Source organism: Leptosomus discolor, unplaced genomic scaffold (assembly GCF_034619465.1).
Source record: "Leptosomus discolor isolate bLepDis1 unplaced genomic scaffold, bLepDis1.hap2 HAP2_SCAFFOLD_33, whole genome shotgun sequence".
Lineage (NCBI taxonomy): Eukaryota > Metazoa > Chordata > Aves > Leptosomiformes > Leptosomidae > Leptosomus > Leptosomus discolor.
In genome coordinates, this window is record NW_028237861.1 from 3,266,146 (window position 1) to 3,276,276 (window position 10,131).

Consider the following 10,131-nt stretch of genomic DNA (forward strand, 5'->3'; position numbering starts at 1 on the left):
TTTAAGCCTGCTCCTCTGGACCCTGCTTGGGGATTCAGCTGTCAATGGGACTCTTCCTGTGCCTATCACTCACGAGATGCTGTCGGAAGAGGAAACCCAAAAGAAGTACTCTCTCTCTTTTTACGCTGCCTTAACGTCTTGAATCAATGCGCTCACCTACAGCCGAAGAGACAGAGAACTGGATGGCTCATCCAGAAAATTCTTCTCTAACATGCGGGTCGCACTGGGACCCAAAGCACACCCGACTGCTCTGGACAGCTTCGAAGCTGCACCTTAGTTGTGCCTTGAGAGATTTCTCAAGGTTTTTAAGGTGGGCAGTGGAGAGGAGAGACGTTGTTGGATGGCGGCTGCGGTCTCATGGCTTACAGCAGCTCTCCTTCGCTTCTGCCTCCATCATCCCTGGCCAACCACTTGATGAAGTGAGAAGCTGTTGCAGATGGCAGACGATGAAAGCAGAAAACTGGCCTGGGGTGAAACTGGGGAGACCATAAAGGAAAAACCTGCTAGACAAAAGACGGCTAAGGAGAGGGTCAGGAGAAAAGGGGGGAAGAGGGACCTGAAGGTGCAGCTGAAAATGAGCTGGGGTGCCTGGGGGTCCCAGTCCAGCAGCCCTGTACGTGCTCGTGCAGCCTGTAGCAGGACAAGTAACCCGTTGCCCTGACCGGACCGTTTGTGTTTGACTGGCTGCTGCAGTCAGGCGGGCCTGGAGTGCTCCCCACAGCCAGCCAACGGGCACCCCAGAGAGGACAGAGGAGGGATCAAACCTCGCCAACCAAGGGCTTTGTTGGTCTGCCAGACCTCTGATTCTTTGACGAGTCACACGTTCCCTTTGAGCTGAACAGGGCGCTCTCACTGGTGGGTGCTTTCACTTATCCTGTAGGTACTAAAAACGCCCAAGGGACTGGTAAATCTGTTCATTAGAAGAGATGGGTGACGTGACTAGTGCCAGCTTTCACACCCCTCTGCTTCCAAAACCACTTCAAACCACACTGACATTGCAAAGGGAAGTTCTGGGCCTGTCCTCTTTGTGCTGACTGGCTCAGAGTCCCTCCGTGGCGAGAGCAGATGGGAACGGGCTGTGTCATTAAACAAGCTGATTGGACAAAAATTCAGTGCCTGTCACACGGACAGACGTGTGAGCACCTTGTGTAATCGAGTGTGAGGCCTCAAAAGGCACAGGGAAGGAGCGGACGGGCGTCCCTCTCCGGAGGCAGCCAGCTCGAGCTGAGAGAAAGTGGCTCTGGGGCAGAACCGAGGGTCCCAACTCTTCTTCACAGTCAGGGGCTAAGGCTGGATCCAGCCGCACCCAGACTCCTCTCCAAGAGGATGTTTAGAAAGCAAGGGGAATCCAGTCTGAACCCCATCAGTTGGCAGCAGGAGCTCCCTAGACCCTTCTACAACAACCCCGCACACGCTGGGAGAGGGAATCCTTCCCCCCATGGCATATCCAATCAACCTCTGCGTATCCCTGCCACGACGAATGGACCAATAATGATTAATGGTCAGGCAAAGGGGGCGTAACTACTAGGCCGTTCATCAGCTGGCCTAAGAGGTCTAATAGTGATTCCAGGAGTCATCGATGCAGACTTCTCCAGAAATATCCAGATTGTTGCATATGCTATTCAACCTCCAGTAGTGATCCCACGAGTCAGCAAAATCGCCCAACTTGTATTAATGGACAATTTAGCACAAGGCATGGCTGACGGGCAACAGCAAGTAAGAGGTGATCAAGGATTCGGTTCGACCGGAGGGCTGGCCCTGTTGACATTGCGCCTTAATAAGCGTCCCGTGGTTAATGCCGTAATGGACAACGGGCTCCAAACGGTGACTCTGGCAGTATTGTTAGATTCGGGAGCCGATGTCACAATTGTTAACATCCAAAGCTGGCCTAAACACTGGCTGGCCACCGAGGCCAAAGGAATTGTGGAAGGGGTGGGCGGAGCATCAAAAACATTAACAAGTAGCCAAAGAATAACCTTTACCATAGATGGAAAGTCAGGCGGCGTTTTTGTCACTATAATGCCGCTGCCAGAGGGAGTATCTGCTCTGATTGGCCGAGACGTATTAGATCAGATGGGAGTGATGCTTGTGTCGCCGGATGCCATTTTTCAACAGCGGCCACTGAAGAGCAGCCACTCAAGTCAAAATGGTTGAGTGAAACTCCCGTGTGGATTGATCAGTGGCCGCTGAAACAAGAGAGGCTGCAGCAAGCCCACCTGCTGGTAAAAGAACAGCTGGAAGCACAACACATTGTGCCCTCTACTAGCCCTTGGAATACTCCAATTTTTGTTATCCCCAAAAAATCCGGAAAATTTCGATTGCTACATGACTTAAGAGCTATTAATGACAAGATGCAGGCGATGGGAGCTCTACAACCTGGTCTGCCATCTCCTTCCATGCTGCCCAAAAATTGGCCTCTAACAGTAATCGATTTAAAGGATTGCTTCTTCACAATTCCCTTGCATCCTGATGACTCTGAGAAGTTTGCGTTTACTATTCCCTCCATCAACAAGGGGGAGCCAGCAAACCGATATCAATGGGTGGTCCTCCCACAGGGCATGAAGAACAGCCCTACAATATGCCAATTAGATGTAGCAGCAGCTCTGAAACCAATTTGAGAGAAATATAAACAAGCCTTGGTATAGCATTATATGGATGATATTCTCATTGCCCAAGAAACCCTGCTGACCGAGCAGGACATGCAGTGGGTTCGAAAAACGTTAGAAATAAAAGGACTATGCATAGCGCCTGAAAAATTTCAACGAACAGACCCATGGAAGTATCTGGGCTGGATTATCACCAGCAGTCATGTGTCACCTCAAAAACTGGAATTGCGTGTAGATATAAAAACCTTACGAGATGCTCAAAAACTGTTAGGCGACCTGCAATGGTTGCGACCAATAACAGGGATCACGAATGACGAGCTGCTGCCATTACGCCCTCTGTTGACACGGACTGATCCATCTGCTACAATTACATTAACTGGACAGCAACGACAGCTGTTATCCACCTTAGGCCAGAAAGTTATTGACCGTTCAGTAGCTCGCCGCGATCCGCAATTGCCAGTTCAGCTGACAATTCTTAACATTCAGCATTCTGTGTTGGGAGCACTGACACAGCAAAATGACAAAACGGGGGAGATTTGGGTCTTGGAATGGGTGTTTATATCTTTGCAACCAAGGGAAACCGTAGAAACGCGTATTGAGATGACAGGGCGTGTAATTCAAAAAGGGAGAAAGAGATTGATAGAAATATCGGGGGAGGAACCGGATAGTATATTTTTGCCAATGAGGAGGGATGACTTGGAGTGGTATTTAGCTAATTCTGAAGAGTTGCAGAAAAGTTTACTGGGTTTTATGGGCTCTGTGAAGGTAGGAAATCTAAAATCACCCCTTTTGGCATGGATAGATGCTCAGGTGTGGATTCAACGCCCAAAGAATAGCAAACGGCCTCTGAGAGATGCTGTCACAGTATATACAGATGCAGGAAGAACAACTCAGAAAGCTGGAGTGGTTTGGAAAAATAAGGATGGATGGGAAACAAAAGTCCTGAAGGGTACCCCCCAGGATTCACTACAAACTCTAGAACTTTACGCAGTGCTGTGGGCATTCTCCAGCTGGATGACGGTGCCCCTCAATGTGGTAACTGATTCCATGTACGTGGCTGGAGTAGTAGAAAGGATAGAGTCAGTGGAAATTAGAGAGGTGCGAAAGAAGAGGCTGTTTTCAATGCTATGTGAGTTGCGAGGAGTGTTAAAACAGCAACAAGCAGAATATTGTATAATACACGTCCGCAGTCATCAATGGGAGGTTGGCCTAGGAGAAGGAAACGCACAGGCAGATCGTTTAGTTGCCTTGGCTGGCAGGGTTCCGCTGGACGATTTTCTGCTGGCAAGGCAGGCGCATGAGCGCTTTCATCTGAATGCTAAGGGACTGTACAGACAATTTCGAATAACCCTGGAAGAGGTAAAAGATGTTGTCCGTGCTTGTCCAACTTGCAGTGGTATGGGGCTAGGACTAGGACTAGGAATCAACCCAAGGGGGTTAAAGGCGTTAGAAATTTGGCAGATGGATGTTACTCATGTGAAAGAATTTGGCAGATTGAAATATGTTCACGTCACCATTGATACATATAGCAAAATGATGTGGGCTACGCCATTACCGGGAGAAAAAGCTCAGCATGTAATGAAACATTTGAACAGATGCTTTGCGGTAATGGGAGTATCAGAACAAATTAAAACAGATAACGGACCAGCCTATACCAGTGAAAAATTACGAAAATGGTTACAAAAATGGGGAGTAACTCACAAGACGGGTATTGCAAATGTGCCGACAGGACAAGCTATTGTAGAAAGGGCCCATCAAATATTGAAGGGATATTTGAGTAAATTATCAAATATTACAGACCCAACAATGAAAGTGTGGGAAGCCTTATTTATAATTAACCATCTTTGCGTATATGGTAGTGAGGATATGCCTCCAATATTGAAACATACTAACCCAATAGCACAGGCAAAACAGGAACGAATGTGGGTGAGGTATCGGAACCGCAAGACAGGGATGTGGGAAGGACCCGCTGAAGTGAGGTACATGGGACGTGGTCATATGTGTGTGCTTACCTCATCAGGAGAGCTGCTTTGGGTTCCTTCGCGGTGGACAAAACCCAGCGATGTGCCTGCAGGTAACCATGGTGATAATGCTGCTGGGGACAATGATAATAACCAGCAACGGGCCTGCCTACATCAGTCTACCGGTCAACATATGGGTGATATGAGCGAATCAGGCGGGTCACTTTATGAGCCAATGTAAACTCATTTCAGTTCCTTTGTAAATCAAACTTCCGCAGTTCCATGGCATATCAAATTCTAATTGCACTGTAGGTTTGTGTTTGCCAGGCAGGTTTAAAAAGTACTTAATTTTTCAGTCGTTACAATAGGGTCAAAGCAGGTCCTTGTTTTAAAACTTTTTTTTTGTTAAAAAAAAAAAAAAGAAAAACCCAAAAACCTAAAAAGGGGGATCTACGTAAAAGATATAAGAACCTTTGTCAGATTTCTTGAAGTGCATTGGGGAATGGAGAATACCTGCTTGATAACACTGAGTTGTTATTGAGTTTTTGTTTTGGTTTTTTTTTTTTTTCGGATTCAGCTGACAACCCAGAGGCAACAGTCTCTGTCCGTCTGCAGGAGCCAATGAGGACTGGGACTCCCTAGGCGCGCCCCGGGACCCTTTCTCGGAGGGGCTCCCTGACTCATCTGGCTCGCTGCAGGGGCAGACACGGTCCATCTATGGAAAAAGGTATTCTTTCTGGTCTGTTTTTTGTAATTTGCTAAATGTTCACACTGTGCACCGATCGGCATTGATGTCAATGTGTATTTTCACCACTCACACTGATATTTAACTACGTGAATGGGGTTAGTCTACTTGGTGCTGTGGTTGCTATTGTAGTAATCATGTTTGCTGGTGTCTTCTTGTGTCTTTTGTGTGAATGGTGTAAAGGAGCTCCTTGTGTGATAGTGTAAAATTGGTTACCAATATTTGAATGCGTGAGTGAGAGAGACGCAGTGTTAACCGCACTTTGCCTCTTTTCACACATACAAAAAAAAAAAAAAAAAAAGGCAAGCAAATAGAGAAATTAGCTTGCTGGTCAGAAAAGCAGTCGAATGTAACTACGCAAATCCTAGAACAGATTAGAACAGATGCTATTAGATTAAAATAGCTTAAGACATGTGGTTTTGCAGAACTGTGCGGCTATTGATTTCTTGCTTCTAGCACAAGATCATGGGTGTGAAGATGTCCAAGGGATGTGTTGCTTCAACCTGAGCGATCATGGAGAATTGATTCATCAGCAGTTGCGGTGGCTGAAGGAGCACAGCCAAAAGATTCAGAAGGATACAAATTTGTTCGACTTATGGCTGCAAACATCTTTGGAAATCTCTCCCCTTGGTTACTAGGCGTAATCAAAGAAGGCATACGATGGCTGATTTTAACTATATTGCTATTGCTAGGGTTAGGCTTTGTATGGAATTTGCTGCAGAAAGGCATATCGAGTCTCATTCACAGAGTTTTATTTGTGCAAAACGAAAAAGGGGGAATTGTGGGAGCGTAGCTCGCTGAAAACAGGCATAGAATGCTAGAGGGCCTGCACAACGAAAACTCTGTTGAACAGTTTGTCTAAACTAACATAGTAGGCCTCAAGGACGCTTCGACCTTGAGGGTCAGAATAGAAGAATTAGAAGCTAACATCCGTATGAGGCGGAACGCATTAGTATTAATAGTAAAGTGATAGGTAGAAGCAGCTGACTGATGTATGTATAGCACAACTAGAGTTTATGAAAAACTGCAAGTCATGATGACTTTGGAAAATTATGCTATATAAGAAAGTGCATCTGCAGAATAAAACGAGTTTCCTGATATAACTCATATTGAGTCTTTTGTGGATTCTCCAACTTCCGTCTCCGCACACCACAACTGTCACACTGCAGCTGTCCCCACACCGCTCTTCCTCATTCTGAGTGACGCTGCCCATTTCTGTGCATGGCCACCTGTGTGCAGCCAGCTGTTGCCTTTCGTCTCATAAGAATTTTGGAAAATCACGCAATTTTTCCCTGAATTCCTGTTCTGAGCTCACTACAGGACAGGCCCAGAGTCCGTGACTATGGCTGGTAAAGTCCGTAGCAATATTGCGCAAGGACAAAAATTACAAAAGGGTTTAGCTCATTTCAGTTGTTTCAGGCAAGGCTTTTAGCTAGAACACTGTCAAGAAAATTAAAACTAGCACTAACCTGCAGACCCTCCTTCACTGGCACCTCTTGCTTTATCCGTTCTTCGCCTTTCCTTCTGTCCTTGGCAGTACATATCACCATTTGCTTGTCTAAAAGACAAAAAGAAGGATCAGTCACAAACAGGCAGAAATCTGGACATCCGCACACCTGCTGCCCACGCAGTAACGTCGCTCTACTCTTTTCCTACACCCAAAGCTACTAAGGATCAAGTGAACACAACAACCGCCTGCTGTTACCTGTTGCCACAAGAGACACGTGCTGCCTCAGCGTCGGTCTTTCAGTAGGCTGCTACTGATGAGAAAATGGAAGCATGCTTTATTCTCAGAGGAAAACCTGAACTGGAAACTTAGGTCAGGGCCTAGTTTGGCTCTCTGGGCGCACACACGGTGAATAGCGCAGGAAACGGTACAGAAATGAGCAGCAAAGCAAACGCAGGAGACCCCAAGAGTCCTCGTGACTACACGAGTCCCTCCTTCCTTTTCATCCCTGAGGTCCCAAAGCACCGGGGCAGGAGCAGGCAGGGCAGTCGTGGGCTCAGGTGGCAACGGGGAGGAGAGGGCAGAAACAGCCCGGCAGCCACGATCCTGCTCTCCCCTGGAGTCAGTCCGTGCCCAAGTCCAGCACTGATCCAGACACGAAACCGAGGGGGTCAGTGAACCCCAAGTGCCACACACGCTGCACCTTCTTCCCTCACCTCTGTCTTGGTTTGAAAGACAGGTGTCTGCTGAGGAAGGCAGGAGCCTCCCTTGAAATGGAAAATGCAACCCCCTTCCCTCCAAATTATTATAATTTTGAAATTAAGGGGCCTTCAGGCAAAGATATGGGGAACAGGAATAACAGTTCTTTACTAATATCTATAGATATATAACAGAAGGCAGAAAAAAATCCAACCCCAACCCACTGGTTTACAGTGCCAGAGTCAGAAAAATAGAACCTGACCCCCTGTTAGGGTGGCAATAGCAGTCCGATAAGATGGTGGCTGCAGTCCTCCTGAAGTGATGGATGTAGTTCTGTTGAAGCAGCGATCTTGTAAAGGGGTCTGGTCTTCCTCCAAAGGTCCAGTGGTAGGTAGGTAGCTCTTGTCCTCTGGAACTCCAGTGAGGGAAAAAACTCCTCTGGGAATCCAGTGGAAGAAGGCTGCTAGGGTGTTGGAGATCTCAGGTTTTATGTAGCATGGAATGCTTGGGGCGGAGCATCTTGCAATGGGATGGGAAGTGGGGAGGCAGTTCCTTGATGGGCCATTAACAGGAGATAGTCCAGAGGGGGGAGGCAGGGAGCACCGCCCTACCTGGTCTCAACAGCTCCTGAAGATGGTAATAGAATACTTTTTTGGGGGCACATCTTCCACTGTAACCTAGGACATAATCCACCCCTTATTCTATTACCATCTACACCATACCCAACTCAATGCCCCCTTACAGATACATATATACATATATACTTATATCCATATATACATATATACATATACACACAATGAATCCTTACACATAGTTCTCCCTTACAATTAGGTCTCCTTGTGGTACACAACAGGTTTCCCCATTTTTCTGCATCACCCACCAAGTGTAACCAGGTCCTTGAGCAAAAACAACCCCACGGAGGGGTGTGCCTTTGCCTGATGTGGGATTAATCCAAACAGTCTTTCCTAACATACCTCTCGTGTGTACCACAGGGACTTTATCTCCGTCCACTGTGCGCAAGGGTCCAGACTGGGCGGGACCCGCTCGATTGATGGACCCTGGGGTATTGACCGTCCAGGTGGCCTTCGCTAAGTTCAGTTCCCAATTTTTGAAAGTCCCCCCTCCAAGTGCTTTTGGGGTCGTCTTAAGTAGTCCGTTGCACCGTTCAACTTTCCTGGCAGCTGGTGCATGATAAGGGATATGATATATCCATTCGATTCCGTGTTCTCTGGCCCAAGTGCTTATGAGGCTGTTCTTGAAATGTGTCCCGTTGTCGGACTCGATTCTCTCAGGGGTGCCATGTCTCCAAAGAATTTGCTTTTCCAGGCCCAAGGTGGTGTTCCGGGCAGTAGCATGAGGCACAGGGTAGGTCTCCAGCCACCCAGTGGTTGCTTCCACCATGGTCAGCACGTAGCGCTTGCCTTGGCGGGTTTGGGGAAATGTGATGTAGTCAATTTGCCAGGCTTCCCCATACCTGTACTTCGACCATCGTCCACCGTACCACAGAGGCTTCACCCGCTTGGCCTGCTTGATCGCAACGCAGGTCTCGCAGTGGTGGATAACTTGGGAGATACTGTTCATGGTTAGATCCACCCCTCGGTCCCGTGCCCATTTATATGTGGCCTCTCTGCCTTGATGGCCTGAGGCATCATGGGCCCATCGAGCTAAGAACAACTCTCCTTTGTGTTGCCAATCTAAGTCTACCTGGGACACCTCTACTTTCGCAGCCTGATCTACCTGTTTGTTGTTACGATGTTCTTCGTTAGCCCGACTCCTGGGGACATGAGCATCTACATGACGGACCCCCACAGGTAGCTTCTTTGCCCGAGTGGCAATATCTTTCCACTCATCAGCAGCCCAGATTGGTTTTCCCCTACGCTGCCAGTTGGCCTTTTTCCACCTTTCCAGGCAGCCCCACAGAGCATTGGCTACCCTCCACGAAGCAGTATAAAGGTAGAGCTTTGGCCACTTCTCTCTTTCAGCAATGTCCAGGGCCAGTTGAACGGCTTTGAGTTCAGCAAGTTGACTTGATTCACCTTCTCCTTCAGTAGCTTGTGCGACCTGTCGTGTGGGGCTCCATACGGCTGCTTTCCACTTCCGGTTCATCCCTACGATGTGACAGGAACCGTCAGTGAAAAGAGCGTATCGTGTTTCCTCTGCTGGTAGTTGGTTGTACGGTGGAGGTTCTTCAGCTGGCGTCACTTGTTCCTGCTCCTCTTCGTCAGTGAGGCCAAAGTCTTCACCTTCCGGCCAGTTTGTAATTATCTCCAAAATCCCAGGGCGATTTGGGTTTCCAATATGGGCGCGCTGTGTGATGAGGGCAATCCATTTGCTCCATGTGGCATCGGTGGCGTGGTGGGTAGAGGGAACCTTTCCTTTAAACATCCACCCCAGCGCCGGTAGTCAGGGTGTCAGGAGGAGTTGTGCTTCCATGCCAATCACTTCCGAGGCTGATTGGACTCCTTCATAGGCTGCTAGGATTTCCTCCTCTGTGGGAGTGTAGTTGGCCTCAGACCCTCTATAACTTTGACTCCAGAATCCCAGTGGTCGGCCACGAGTCTCTCCAGGCACCTTCTGCCAAAGGCTCCAGGACAAACCATTGTTCCCGGCTGCAGAGTAGAGTGCATTCCTCACCTCTGGTCCCGTCCTGACTGGGCCAAGGGCTAGCGC